The sequence below is a fragment of the Ascaphus truei genome, chromosome 6, assembly GCF_040206685.1.
Source record: "Ascaphus truei isolate aAscTru1 chromosome 6, aAscTru1.hap1, whole genome shotgun sequence".
Lineage (NCBI taxonomy): Eukaryota > Metazoa > Chordata > Amphibia > Anura > Ascaphidae > Ascaphus > Ascaphus truei.
This window is the reverse complement of record NC_134488.1, coordinates 138,573,433-138,586,828: the sequence shown is the minus strand read 5'-3', so window position 1 is coordinate 138,586,828 and position 13,396 is coordinate 138,573,433. Positions and strand designations below refer to the sequence as shown.

The 13,396-nt window shown below is 56.5% G+C and overlaps 1 protein-coding gene across 1 annotated transcript in view; it reads left to right on the top strand.

The window, feature by feature from the left end:
* The first annotated feature begins 903 nt into the window (after positions 1–903).
* Positions 904–13,396, top strand: part of LOC142497979 (uncharacterized) — a 107,733-nt gene continuing 95,240 nt past the window's right edge. Inside the window, 1 exon segment of the mRNA XM_075606472.1 lies at positions 904–983. The gene's annotated coding sequence lies outside the window, so the exon portion shown is untranslated.

The window sequence follows — 13,396 nt, the reverse complement described above, 5'->3', positions numbered from 1 at the left end:
TGAGGGCTTCACTTATACACCCTTCATTTGAACATCTGTATATGGAGTACTGTAGTGTACTGTACGCCCTCTGCACTATGAATATCAATGACTGAGGCCAGCATTAGAGACTGTGTCTCTGTATATCCGTCTGTTTCTTTAATTACAGCTGCATTAGCCATTGGATTTGGTGCTACATCACGCAGCTTTTTCCATCAGTATTCTATTGTGCTCTGAGCATTGCCAATCCATGGTTGTATAATATCCCACTCGATACCCTATATATATATATATATATATATATGTTACTGCAATAGATGCCCTCGCGTCCCATTGACACACCCTCGCGTCCCATTGACACGCCCCCGCGTCACATTGACACGCCCCCCGCGTCCCATTGACACGCCCCCCCCCCACTCGCAAATTTCTTCTAGCAGGACAAGATTTGTCTCCTGCTTACATGTGCGTGACGTCACTGCGCATGAGCATGATTCCCTTCACCCTAAACGGGACTTCTCCCCCCCATTCCCTTCCCCCCTTTATATGTTCCATGTTTCCTGAAAAATAAAAAAATATATAAGTTAAAAAAAACAAAAAAAAAAACAGTTTTGATAACCAGGGGGAGGAGAAAAGTCTAAAGAGAGGTCATGTACAGCTGGCAAGTATTATACAGCAATTCAAAACTGATGGCAACAGCTACCCTGGAGGAACGTGAAAGACATCTGACGGATTCTGATGAGGAATTTTCTCTCCAACCATCTATTATTATGATATTCCTATATCTTCATATTAGCAGCCTAATGCCCAGATTATAGTGGCCGCTTGCTTGCATGCTTGCTGCCGACTGTGCAGCTGCCTCCCCCACGTTATGGCTGCTCTCGCCTGATTGGCTGAGACGGGACATGTGACCCAACCGAGGCTTCTGGGAATTGTAGTCCCGAATGCCCCACTCTCCCCGATCAGCTCTGCACACAGAGCGAAGCAGCTCCCTGCAGCGGAGGCAGGTAGGGGCTCTGTTACCCGGGGGGGTAATAACAATAAGGGGGGAGGGGCTCTGTTACCCGGGGAGGTAATAATAAGGGGGTGGGGGCTCTGTTACCCTGGTAATAATAATAAGGGGGAGGGCTCTGTTACCCGGGGGGGGGGGTAATAATAATAAGGGGGGAGGGGCTCTGTTACCCGGGAGGTAATAATAATAAGGGGGGTGGGGGCTATGTTACACGGGTAATAATAATAAGGGGGGAGGGGTTCTGTTACCCGGTGGGGGAATAACAATAAGGGAGGGGGAGGGGGCTCTGTTACCCGGGTAATAATAATAAGGGGACACACATATACAGTACTTGGGAGCCAGGCACAAGTTTTAGGAGCCAGCCTTTGTTAGGGGGGACGGCTGCCTCCTGACCCCCTGCCCCTCACCCCCCGCCTCTCACCCTCTGCCCCTCACCCCCCTGCCTCTCACCCTCTGCCCCTCACCCCCCGCCCCTCACCCCCTACCTCGCAACCTCTGCCCCTCACCCCCTGCCCCTCACCCCCTACCTCTCACCCCCTGCCCCTCACCCCCTACCTCTCACCCCCTGCCCCTCACCCCCTGCCCCTCACCCCCTGCCCCTCACCCTCTGCCCCTCACCCCCTGCCCCTCACCCTCTGCCCCTCACCCCCTGCCCCTCACCCCCTGCCCCTCACCCCCTGCCCCTCACCCCCTGCCCCTCACCCCCTGCCCCTCACCCCCTGCCCCTCACCCTGTCAGTGTCTTTGACACAAACTCTCATACAGACACGCTCTCTCATATAGACACACACTCTGTCCCTCATACAGACACACACACGCTTTCTCATACAGACACACACACTCATACAGACACACACACACTCATACAGACACACACAGACACACACACATTCTCACACCGACACACACACTCTGTCCCTCATGCAGACACACACAGACACACACACGCTTTCTCACACAGACACACACACACACACTTTTATTTTTTTAATAACATGTGTTACAGGCAGTAATACAGTGAGAGTTACCTCTCGTTCTCACGCATGTCCTGGGCACAGAGTTATAACGTGTTACAGGCAGTAATACAGTGAGAGTTACCTCTCGTTCTCACGCATTTCCTGGGCACAGAGTTATAACGTGTGTTACAGGCAGTAATACAGTGAGAGTTACCTCTCGTTCTCACGCATGTCCTGGGCACAGAGTTATAACGTGTTACAGGCAGTAATACAGTGAGAGTTACCTCTCGTTCTCACGCATGTCCTGGGCACACAGTTATAACGTGTTACAGGCAGTAATACAGTGAGAGTTACCTCTCGTTCTCACGGATATCCTGGGCACAGAGTTATAACGTGTTACAGGCAGTAATACAGTGAGAGTTACCTCTCGTTCTCACGCATGTCCTGGGCACAGAGTTATAACGTGTTACAGGCAGTAATACAGTGAGAGTTACTTCTCGTTCTCACGCATGTCCTGGGCACAGAGTTATAACATGTGTTACAGGCAGTAATACAGTGAGAGTTACCTCTCGTTCTCACGCATGTCCTGGGCACAGAGTTATAACGTGTGTTACAGGCAGTAATACAGTGAGAGTTACCTCTCGTTCTCACGCATGTCCTGGGCACAGAGTTATAACGTGTTACAGGCAGTAATACAGTGAGAGTTACCTCTCGTTCTCACGCATGTCCTGGGCACAGAGTTATAACATGTGTTACAGGCAGTAATACAGTGAGAGTTACCGCTCGCTCTCACGCATGTCCTGGGCACAGGGTTATAACATGTTACAGGAAGTAATACAGTGAGAGTTTCCTCTCGCTCTCACGCATGTCCTGGGCACAGAGTTATAACATGTGTTACAGGCAGTAATACAGTGAGAGTTACCTCTCGTTCTCACGCATGTCCTGGGCACAGGGTTATAACGTGTTACAGGAAGTAATACAGTGAGAGTTACCTCTCGTTCTCACGCATGTCCTGGGCACAGAGTTATAACGTGTTACAGGCAGTAATACAGTGAGAGTTACCTCTCGTTCTCACGCATTCCTGGGCACAGAGTTATAACGTGTTACAGGCAGTAATACAGTGAGAGTTACCTCTCGCTCTCACGCATGTCCTGGGCACAGAGTTATAACGTGTTACAGGCAGTAATACAGTGAGAGTTACCTCTCGTTCTCACGCATTCCTGGGCACAGGGTTATAACGTGTTACAGGAAGTAATACAGTGAGAGTTACCTCTCGTTCTCACGCATGTCCTGGGCACAGAGTTATAACGTGTTACAGGCAGTAATACAGTGAGAGTTACCTCTCGTTCTCACGCATTCCTGGGCACAGAGTTATAACGTGTTACAGGCAGTAATACAGTGAGAGTTACCTCTCGTTCTCACGCATGTCCTGGGCACAGAGTTATAATGTGTGACAGGCAGTGATACAGTGAGAGTTACCTCTCGTTCTCACGCATGTCCTGGGCACAGAGTTATAACGTGTTACAGGCAGTAATACAGTGAGAGTTACCTCTCGTTCTCACGCATGTCCTGGGCACAGAGTTATAACGTGTTACAGGCAGTAATACAGTGAGAGTTACCTCTCGTTCTCACGCATGTCCTGGGCACAGAGTTATAACGTGTTACAGGCAGTAATACAGTGAGAGTTACCTCTCGCTCTCACGCATGTCCTGGGCACAGAGTTATAACATGTGTTACCAGGCAGTAATACAGTGAGAGTTACCTCTCGTTCTCACGCATGTCCTGGGCACAGAGTTATAACTGTGTTACAGGCAGTAATACAGTGAGAGTTACCTCTCGTTCTCACGCATGTCCTGGGCACAGAGTTATAACGTGTTACAGGCAGTAATACAGTGAGAGTTACCTCTCGTTCTCACACATGTCCTGGGCACAGAGTTATAACGTGTTACAGGCAGTAATACAGTGAGAGTTACCTCTCGTTCTCACGCATGTCCTGGGCACAGAGTTATAACGTGTTACAGGCAGTAATACAGTGAGAGTTACCTCTCGTTCTCACGCATGTCCTGGGCACAGAGTTATAACGTGTTACAGGCAGTAATACAGTGAGAGTTACCTCTCGTTCTCACGCATGTCCTGGGCACAGAGTTATAACATGTGTTACAGGCAGTAATACAGTGAGAGTTACCTCTCGTTCTCACGCATGTCCTGGGCACAGAGTTATAACATGTGTTACAGGCAGTAATACAGTGAGAGTTACCTCTCGTTCTCACGCATGTCCTGGGCACAGAGTTATAATGTGTGACAGGCAGTGATACAGTGAGAGTTACCTCTCGTTCTCACGCATGTCCTGGGCACAGAGTTATAACGTGTTACAGGCAGTAATACAGTGAGAGTTACCTCTCGTTCTCACGCATGTCCTGGGCACAGAGTTATAACGTGTTACAGGCAGTAATACAGTGAGAGTTACCTCTCGTTCTCACGCATGTCCTGGGCACAGAGTTATAACGTGTTACAGGCAGTAATACAGTGAGAGTTACCTCTCGCTCTCACGCATGTCCTGGGCACAGAGTTATAACATGTGTTACCAGGCAGTAATACAGTGAGAGTTACCTCTCGTTCTCACGCATGTCCTGGGCACAGAGTTATAACTGTGTTACAGGCAGTAATACAGTGAGAGTTACCTCTCGTTCTCACGCATGTCCTGGGCACAGAGTTATAACGTGTTACAGGCAGTAATTCAGTGAGAGTTACCTCTCGTTCTCACACATGTCCTGGGCACAGAGTTATAACGTGTTACAGGCAGTAATACAGTGAGAGTTACCTCTCGTTCTCACGCATGTCCTGGGCACAGAGTTATAACGTGTTACAGGCAGTAATACAGTGAGAGTTACCTCTCGTTCTCACGCATGTCCTGGGCACAGAGTTATAACGTGTTACAGGCAGTAATACAGTGAGAGTTACCTCTCGTTCTCACGCATGTCCTGGGCACAGAGTTATAACGTGTTACAGGCAGTAATACAGTGAGAGTTACCTCACGTTCTCACGCATGTCCTGGGCACAGAGTTATGATGACAAATAATACATGGTTAGAAATACAGTTACATAAGTGAGCAGGGTATACATTATATACAAGACATTGCATTGTCGCCATCGCGCTTACTATAAGCACACGCGGCGGCGGCAATGCGTTTGTTTTCAGCGACGTCGCTTCGCCGTCACTATACGCGCGGCCTTAGACTGGTGGCGGCTGTGAGAGTCTCCGGTAGCTTGTTCCAGTTGTGGGTGCATGGTAAGAGAAGGAGGAACGGCCGGATACTTTGCTGAACCTTGGGACCATGAACAGTCTTTTGGAGTCTGATCTCAGATGATATGTGCTGCATGTGGTAGGGGGGAGGAGCTTGTTCAGGAAGGCGGGTAGCTTGCCCAGAAAGTATTTGGGCAAGACAAGAAAGGTGAACTTTGTGCCTGGACTCTAGTGATGACCAATCTAGTTCTTTGAGCATTTCGCAGGGATGTGTGTTGTAGTTGCATTGGAGAACAAAACGGCATATTGTATTGTAAAGGGTGTCAAGTTTGCTAAGGTGGGTTTGGGGTGCCGAGCCGTATACTATGTCTCCATAGTCGATAATTGGCATTAGCATCTGCTGTGCGATACGCTTTCTGACCAGCAGACTTAGGCTGCGCTTATAGTGCCCGCAACGGTGACAATTGACTCCGTCGCCAGCGCTTATAGTAAGTGCGAGGGAGCGTCTGAAAACTTGCTAGCCAGATCTATTTGATTTTTTAGAGAGTCGCCACACGCGACTCTGTAAACCAATCAAATTGCACGGCCCGCCCCCTTTAGTGACGTCACTGCCGACAGTCGCAGAACAACAAATTACAACTTTCGCGGGTGGCGACGGGTGACATCGGTCGTGTTGCCGTCGCCAGCACTATAATCGCGGCCTTAGGGAGGATTTGTTCCTGTAAAGTACACCTAGTTTGGCATAGGTTTTGGATGTCAGGGCATCAATGTGCATTGTGCGACAATCATATACATTTACACGCCCGGGGCGAGAAGATTTAACCTCTGGGCGAGTAAATATTGGACAAGCAGCAGTGTTTGTTTTTTTAAATTTCCCTGCTCGTGCTGGAAAAAAAAATCTCCCCCTACCTGGCAGCTGATTGGCGCGCGTTCTCAGGCTTTGTGGGCGCGCGGCCAGGCTCTATATGAGTCCGCCCCCAACGAGCGCCCATTTTTTTTTCCCATGGAGGACACAGTAAGTATTATCTGCCTTACCCCCTGTCTCCGGCGCTCCCGCTGCCCGCAGTTATGGAGGTGGTAGCGGGGGTGTTCTCCTGTCCCCGGCGCTCCCCTCTTGACAGTCCCTCAGTTCCCCGCTTCCCCCTGTCAGCGCGTGACAGCCCGCGGGGCAGGAGATTGGAGCGGGGATGTCCCTCGGGATCCCGCTTCCCCCTGTCAGCGCGTGACAGCCCGCGGGGCAGGAGATGGGAGCGGGGATGTTCCTCGGGATCCCGCTTCCCCCTGTCAGCGCGTGACAGCCCGCGGGGCAGGAGATGGGAGCGGGCATGTCCCTCGGGTTCCCGCTTCCCCCTGTCACCGCCTGACAGCCCGCGGGGCAGGAGATGGGAGCGGGGATGTCCCTTGGGTTCCCGCTTCCCCCTGTCACCGCCTGACAGCCCGCGGGGCAGGAGATGGGAGCGGGGATGTCCCTCGGGTTCCCTCTTCCCCCTGTCAGCGCGTGACAGCCCGCGGGGCAGGAGATGGGAGCGGGGGTGTTCTCCTGTCCCCGCTTACCCCCCGTGTCAGCCCGCGGGGCAGGAGATGGGAGCGGGGATGTTCCTCGGGATCCCGCTTCCCCCTGTCAGCGCGTGACAGCCCGGTGGGGCAGGAGATGGGAGCGGGGATGTCCCTCGGGTTCCCTTTTCCCCCTGTCAGCGCGTGACAGCCTGCGGGGCAGGAGATGGGAGCGGGGGTGTTCTCCTGTCCCCGCTTACCCCCCGTGTCAGCCCGCGGGGCAGGAGATGGGAGCTGGGATGTCCCTCAGGTCCCCGCTTCCCTCTGATCCCCCCCCACGTGCCCGGTGCTCCCGCTGCCTTCATGGAGGTGGTAGCAGGGGGTTTCTTCTCCCCAGCGCTGTCCCCGGCGCTCCCGCTGCCTGCGCGGGAGGAGGGGGGGGAGCGGGTGGTGGTGCTGGTCGCGGCCTTTCCTCGGTTCCGACCCCCCCGTCCCCCGTCTGTGTAGAGTGAGAGAGAGAGTGTGTGTGTGTGTGTATGGGTGTGTGTGTGTGTGTATGGGTGTGTGTGTGTGTATATGGGGGTGTGTGTGTGTATATGGGGGTGTGTGTGTGTATATGGGTGTGTGTGTGTATATGGGTGTGTGTGTGTGTATATGGGTGTGTGTGTATATGGGTGTGTGTGTGTGTATATGGGTGTGTGTGTATATGGGGGGGTGTGTGTGTATATGGGGGTGTGTGTGTGTATATGGGGGTGTGTGTGTGGATATGTGTGTGTGTGTGTGTATATGTGTGTGTGTGTATATATGTGTGTGTGTGTGTATATATGTGTGTGTGTGTATATATGTGTGTGTGTATGTATATGGGTGTGTGTGTGTGTATATATATGGGTGTGTGTGTGTGTGTGTATTTATGGGTGTGTGTGTGTGTGTGTGTGTGTATATATATGGGAGTGTGTGTGTGTGTGTTTGTGTGACACCAGAGGTACCCCCCAATCAGTCACCCCCCCCACCTAGTCAGTCAAAGTCACCCAGTCAGTCACCATCTCCTCACCCAGTTCCCCCCCCCCATCAGTCAGTCCCCCCCTATCTCCTCTCCCTGTCTCTCTCCCCTCCCTGTCTCTCTCCCCTCCCTGTGGGAGTGTGCTCGAGCCCTTAGGATGGGGGGGATGTGGGACTGTGCTCGAGCCCTTAGGAAGGGGGGATGTGTGAGTGTGCTCGAGCCCTTAGGATGGGGGAATGTGGGATTGTGCTCGAGCCCTTAGGATGGGGGGATGTGGGAGTGTGCTCGAGCCCTTAGGAAGTGGGGGTGTGGGAGTGTGCTCGAGCGCTTAGGATGGGGGGATGTGGGAGTGCTCGAGCCCTTAGGATGGGGGGGATGTGGGACTGTGCTCGAGCCCTTAGGAAGGGGGGATGTGTGAGTGTGCTCGAGCCCTTAGGATGGGGGAATGTGGGATTGTGCTCGAGCCCTTAGGATGGGGGGATGTGGGAGTGTGCTCGAGCCCTTAGGATGGGGGGGTGTGGGAGTGTGCTCGAGCCCTTAGGAAGTGGGGGTGTGGGAGTGTGCTCGAGCGCTTAGGATGGGGGGATGTGGGAGTGCTCGAGCCCTTAGGATGGGGGGGATGTGGATGTGGGAGTGTGCTCGAGCCCTGAGGATGGGGGGATGTGGGAGTGTGCTCGAGCCCTTAGGATGGGGGGGTGTGGGAGTGTGCTCGAGCCCTTAGGATGGTGGGGTGTGGGAGTGTGCTCGAGCCCTTAGGAAGGGGGTGTGTGGGAGTGTGCTCGAGCCCATAGGATGGGGGGATGTGGGAGTGTGCTCGAGCCCTTAGGATGGGGGGGGTGTGGGAGTGTGCTCGAGCCCTTAGGATGGTGGGGTGTGGGAGTGTGCTCGAGCCCTTAGGAAGGGGGTGTGTGGGAGTGTGCTCGAGCCCATAGGATGGGGGGATGTGGGAGTGTGCTCGAGCCCTTAGGATGGGGGTGTGTGGGAGTTTGCTCGAGCCCGTAGGATGGGGGGATGTGGGAGTGTGCTCGAGCCCATAGGATGGGGGTGTGTGGGAGTGTGCTCGAGCCCTTAGGAAGGGAGGGTGTGGGGGTGTGCTCGAGCCCATAGGATGGGGGGATGTGGGAGTGTGCTCGAGCCCTTAGGAAGGGGGGATGTGGGAGTGTGCTCGAGCCCTTAGGAAGGGGGGATGTGGGAGTGTGCTCGATCCCTTAGGATGGGGGGGTATGGGAGTGTGCTCGAGCCCTTAGGATGGGGGTGTGTGGGAGTTTGCTCGAGCCCTTAGGATGGAGGTGTGTGGGAGTTTGCTCGAGCCCTTAGGATGGGGGTGTGTGGGAGTGTGCTCGAGCCCTTAGGATGGGGGGGTGTGGGAGTTTGCTCGAGCCCTTAGGATGGGGGGAGGTGGGAGTGTGCTCGAGCCCTTAGGATGGGGGTGTGTGGGAGTGTGCTCGAGCCCTTAGGATGGAGGTGTGTGGGAGTTTGCTCGAGCCCTTAGGATGGGGGGGGTGTGGAAGTGCTCGAGCCCTTAGGAAGGGGGAGGGGGAGTGTGCTCGAGCCCTTAGGATGGGGGTGTGTGGGAGTTTGCTCGAGCCCTTAGGAAGGGGGATGGGGGAGTGTGCTCGAGCCCTTAGGATGGGGGGGTGTGGGAGTGTGCTCGAGCCCTTAGGATGGGGGGGTGTGGGAGTGTGCTCGAGCCTTAGGATGGGGTGGTGTGGGAGTTTGCTCGAGCCCTTAGGATGGGGGGTGTGGGAATGTGCTCGAGCCCTTAGGATGGGGGGGGGGGAGTGTGCCTCGAGCCCTTAGGATGGGGGTATGTGGGAGTGTGCTCGAGCCCTTAGCATGGGGGTTTGTGGGAGTGTGCTCGAGCCCTTAGGAAGGGGGGGGTGTGGGAGTGTGCTTGAGCCCTTAGGATGGGGGGGGTGTGGAGTGTGCTCGAGCCCATAGGATGGGGGGATGTGGGAGTGTGCTCGAGCCCTTAGGAAGGGGGGATGTGGGAGTGTGCTCGAGCCCTTAGGAAGGGGGGGTGTGGGATTCTGCTCGAGCCCTTATGATGGGGGGATGTGGGAGTGTGCTCGAGCCCTTAGGAAGGGGGGGGGGTGTGGGAGTGTGCTCGAGCCCTTAGGAAGGGGGGGGTGTGGGAGTGTGCTCGAGCCCATAGGATGGGGGGATGTGGGATGTGGGAGTGTGCTCGAGCCCTTAGGATGGGGGGATGTGGGATGTGGGAGTGTGCTCGAGCCCTTAGGATGGGGTGGATGTGGGATGTGGGAGTGTGCTCGAGCCCTTAGGATGGGGTGGATGTGGGCGTGTGCTCGAGCCCTTAGGATGGGGGGGTGTGGGAGTGTGCTTGAGCCCTTAGGATGGGGGTGTGTGGGAGTGTGCTCGAGCCCGTAGGATGGGGGGATGTGGGAGTGTGCTCGAGCCCATAGGATGGGGGGGTGTGGGAGTGTGCTCGAGCCCTTAGGAAGGGGGGGTGTGGGAGTGTGCTCGAGCCCATAGGATGGGGGGATGTGGGAGTGTGCTCGAGCCCTTAGGAAGGGGGGATGTGGGAGTGTGCTCGAGACCTTAGGAAGGGGGGATGTGGGAGTGTGCTCGAGCCCTTAGGAAGGGGGGTGTGGGATTGTGCTCGGGCCCTTAGGATGAGGGGGTGTGGGAGTGTGCTCGAGCCCGTAGGATGGGGGGTGTGGGAGTGTACTCGAGCCCTTAGGATGGGGGAATGTGGGATTGTGCTCGAGCCCTTAGGATGGGGGGATGTGGGAGTGTGCTCGAGCCCTTAGGATGGGGGTGTGTGGGAGTGTGCTCGAGCCCTTAGGAAGTGGGGGTGTGGGAGTGTGCTCGAGCGCTTAGGATGGGGGGATGTGGGAGTGTGCTCGAGCCCTTAAGATGGGGGGGATGTGGGAGTGTGTTCGAGCCCTTAGGATGGGGGGATGTGGGAGTGTGCTCGAGCCCTTAGGATGGGGGGGTGTGGGAGTGTGCTCGAGCCCTTAGGATGGTGGGGTGTGGGAGTGTGCTCGAGCCCTTAGGAAGGGGGTGTGTGGGAGTGTGCTCGAGCCCATAGGATGGGGGGATGTGGGAGTGTGCTCGAGCCCTTTGGATGGGGGTGTGTGGGAGTTTGCTCGAGCCCTTAGGAAGGGGGGATGTGGGAGTGTGCTCGAGCCCTTAGGATGGGGGGGTGTGGGATTGTGCTCGAGCCCTTAGGATGGGGGGATGTGGGATTGTGCTCGAGCCCTTAGGATGGGGGGATGTGGGAGTGTGCTCGAGCCCTTAGGATGGGGGTGTGTGGGAGTGTGCTTGAGCCCTTAGGATGGGGGGGTGTGGGAGTGTGCTCGAGCCCGTAGGATGGGGGGATGTGGGAGTGTGCTCGAGCCCATAGGATGGGGGGGTGTGGGAGTGTGCTCGAGCCCTTAGGAAGGGAGGGTGTGGGAGTGTGCTCGAGCCCATAGGATGGGGGGATGTGGGAGTGTGCTCGAGCCCTTAGGAAGGGGGGATGTGGGAGTGTGCTCGAGCCCTTAGGAAGGGGGGATGTGGGAGTGTCCTCGAACCCTTAGGATGGGGGGGTGTGGGAGTGTGCTCGAGCCCTTAGGATGGGGGGGGGGGGTGTGGGAGTGTGCTCGAGCCCTTAGGATGGAGGTGTGTGGGAGTTTGCTCGAGCCCTTAGGATGGGGGCGGGTGTGGGAGTGTGCTCGAGCCCTTAGGATGGGGGGATGTGGGAGTTTGCTCGAGCCCTTAGGAAGGGGGATGGGGGGGTGTGGGAGTGTGCTCGAGCCCTTAGGATGGGGGGGTGTGGGAGTGTGCTCGAGCCCTTAGGATGGGGTGGTGTGGGAGTTTGCTCGAGCCCTTAGGATGGGGGGTGTGGGAATGTGCTCGAGCCCGTAGGATGGGGGGGGGGTGGGAGTGTGCTCGAGCCCTTAGGATTGGGGGATGTGGGAGTGTGCTCGAGCCCTTAGGATGGGGGTGTGTGGGAGTCTGCTCGAGCCCTTAGGAAGGGGGGGTGTGGGAGTGTGCTTGAGCCCTTAGGATGAGGGTGTGTGGGAGTGTGCTCGAGCCCTTAGGAAGGGGTATGGTGGAGTGTGCTCGAGCCCTTAGGATGGGGGGGTGGGAGTGTGCTCGAGCCCTTAGGATGTGGGGTGTGGGAGTGTGCTCGTGCCCTTAGGATGGTGGGGTGTGGGAGTTTGCTCGAGCCCTTAGGGTGGGGGGGTGTGGGAGTGTGCTTGAACCCTTAGGATGGGGTGTGTGGGAGTGTGCTCGAGCCCTTAGGATGGGGTATGTGGGAGTGTGCTCGAGCCCTTAGGATGGGGGGGTGTGGGAGTGTGCTCGAGCCCTTAGGAAGGGGGGGTGTGGGAGTGGGCTTGAGCCCTTAGGATTGGGGGGGGGTGTGGGAGTGTGCTCGAGCCCTTAGGATGGGGGGGTATGGGAGTGTGCTCGAGCCCTTAGGAAGGGGTATGGGGGACTGTGCTCGAGCCCTTAGGATGGGGGGGATGTGAGAGTGTGCTCGAGCCCTTAGGAAGGGGGGATGTGGGAGTGTGCTCGAGCCCTTAGGATGGGGGATGGGGGAGTGTGCTCGAGCCCTTAGGATGGGGGGGTGTTGGAGTGTGCTCGAGCCCTTAGGATGGGGGGGTGTGGGAGTGTGCTCGAGCCCTTAGGATGGGGTGGTGTGGGAGTTTGCTCGAGCCCTTAGGATGGGGGTGTGTGGGAATGTGCTCGAGCCCTTAGGATGGGGGGGGGGGGGGGGGTGGGAGTGTGCTCGAGCCCTTAGGTTGGGGGGATGTGGGAGTGTGCTCGAGCCCTTAGGATGGGGGTGTGTGGGAGTGTGCTCGAGCCCTTAGGAAGGGGGGGTGTGGGAGTATGCTTGAGCCCTTAGGATGGGGGTGTGTGGGAGTGTGCTCGAGCCCTTAGGATGGAGGTGTGTGGGAGTTTGCTGGAGCCCTTAGGATGGGGGGGTGTGGGAGTGTGCTCGAGCCCTTAGGATGGGGGGATGTGGGAGTGTGCTCGAGCCCTTAGGATGGGGGTGTGTGGGAGTGTGCTCGAGCCCTTAGGAAGGGGGGTGTGGGAGTGTGCTTGAGCCCTTAGGATGGGGGGGTGTGGGAGTGTGCTCGAGCCTTAGGAAGGGGTTTGGGGGAGTGTGCTCGAGCCCTTAGGATGGGGGGGTGTGGGAGTGTGCTCGAGCCCTTAGGATGGGGGTGTGGGAGTGTGCTCGTGCCATTAGGATGGGGGTGTGTGGGAGTTTGCTCGAGCCCTTAGGATGGGGGGGTGTGGGAGTGTGCTCGAACCCTCAGGATGGGGGCTTGTGGAAGTGTGCTCGATCCCTTAGGATGGGGTATGTGGGAGTATGCTCGAGCCCTTAGGATGGGGGGATGTGGGAGTGTGCTCGAGCCCTTAGGAAGGGGGAGTGTGGGAGTGTGCTTGAGCCCTTAGGATTGGGGGGGTGTGGGAGTGTGCTCGAGCCTTAGGATGGGGGTGTGTGGGAGTGTGCTTGAGCCCTTAGGATGGGGGGGTATGGGAGTGTGCTCGAGCCCTTAGGAAGGGGTATGGGGGACTGTGCTCGAGCCCTTAGGATGGGGGGGATGTGAGAGTGTGCTCGAGCCCTTAGGAAGGGTTGATGTGGGAGTGTGCTCGAGCCCTTAGGATGGGGGATGGGGGAGTGTGCTCGAGCCCTTAGGATGGGGGTGTGTGGGAGTGTGCTCGAGCCCTTAGGATGGGGGGGGTATGGGAGTGTGCTCG